At 35.9% G+C, this 1568-nt stretch overlaps 1 non-coding gene across 1 annotated transcript; it reads left to right on the top strand.

The window, feature by feature from the left end:
* Positions 1–206: 206 nt before the first annotated feature.
* trnai-uau lies at positions 207–300 on the top strand. Its single transcript has 2 exons — positions 207–244; positions 265–300. It is a non-coding gene; the product is annotated as a tRNA-Ile (tRNA).
* Positions 301–1568: the final 1268 nt, after the last annotated feature.

Genomic DNA, 1568 nt, shown 5'->3' with positions numbered 1-1568 from the left:
CGTATTATGTCGCCATACATTTAAATATTGTACACTTCTCGGAAACCCAGCGGACATGTTTCCGTATGGTATATCAATCACCTCACAGTATCGTTAGCGTACAAGTTGTTGGGAAACTGACGCAACAACGTTTCGAAAAGTAAAAAGGCAAACAGTACGCAAACGGTTCAGCGTATAAAACACCAACTGTCGTGTGGACACAGTGAGCTCCAGTGGCGCAATCGGTTAGCGCGCGGTACTTATATGACAGTACATTGTAGAGCAATGCCGAGGTTGTGAGTTCGAGCCTCACCTGGAGCAGCGTTTTGGATACATGTGATTGTAAATTCCTAATTTTGGAAACCACCAGAATAGTTGTGTTGTCGTTGTGGTCTAACAAAAGGAACCGTCAACCACAATAAGTAAAGACTTATCTAGCTTGAAATGTGAAATATACAAAGGCACTCTTCAAAATAATCTGCAAGTCAATAGAAGTAGACGTTAAAGTAAGATTAAATGTATGAACATACTGGGAAATATATATTAATTGTCATTACTGTCAGATTAAAACCCACATTTTTGTATCACCAAATATTACATATTATTTATGTTGATATTTGGTGACAATATCTAACACAAATTCCTCTTATAGTACTAACATGGTATTACAAATATGACTAGGTAGTTTTTACAGTACAAACTCTGAAGAGGTATTTCAGCTCTACCGAAAACAGGCATGCTGACTTCATATTTACATCATATTTACACATTTTCTTTTAAATGAGAATTCAATTTGTGGATCTCAATTTGTGGATCTCAAATCTTACATCTCGTATTATGTGCTTCCATTCACAAACAAAGTTCATTGCATGCCCCAAAAATAATCTTTGACGAGAATATTTCTTCAAATCATACATATTCTATTCAAGTTATTTAGTACATATGACATGCCTACTTTTTTTCTTGCTTCAAACTATATCCAGTAGACTCACTTTTTTTTGCCCGGGGACCAATTTATTCAGTAAAGGAAATGAAGCATATGCTCAAATTAAACTCATATAACATGGGTTGAACCTCAAAACATAATTATATAATTATCATGATAGTGGGTAGACCACGAGTCTGTGTGAGAGAAAGGTATTAATAATATTCAATAAATTGATAACTTAACATGACATTTTGCTTCCAACCACTAGGGGTCATTGTTGTCCACTGTTTAAACGTGCTAGTCTTTTTTCTTCTTACTGACGCAGATGTGACTGCTTGAATGTGACTGGCTGTGTCTGCTGTTTGAATGAAAACAGTTGCTCTGCCTTCGCTCTTCCCACTCCGCACTCTATGTATTAAATGTGTACTCATCTTACATTTTACACAAGCCAACTTTATTATCGAGCAGGACCTGCACATATGGTTCTACTACATGTTTAAATGTATATTTTTTTATATGTATGTGGATGAAAATGGGCATATGGTTGCATGTATAACAGTTTAACATGGCAAAGTAATTTTTCCTCTTGCAATGCTGGCCATTAAAATACTTAGGAAGCAGTGTAGGAGGAACCTAGTGGGGTTGAAAATGGCATTATGTA

The sequence above is a fragment of the Cyclopterus lumpus genome, chromosome 15 (assembly GCF_009769545.1).
Source record: "Cyclopterus lumpus isolate fCycLum1 chromosome 15, fCycLum1.pri, whole genome shotgun sequence".
NCBI classification, from domain to species: Eukaryota; Metazoa; Chordata; class Actinopteri; order Perciformes; family Cyclopteridae; genus Cyclopterus; species Cyclopterus lumpus.
Note: the sequence above shows the minus strand (reverse complement) of the source record. Positions and strands in the feature narration are given on the sequence as shown.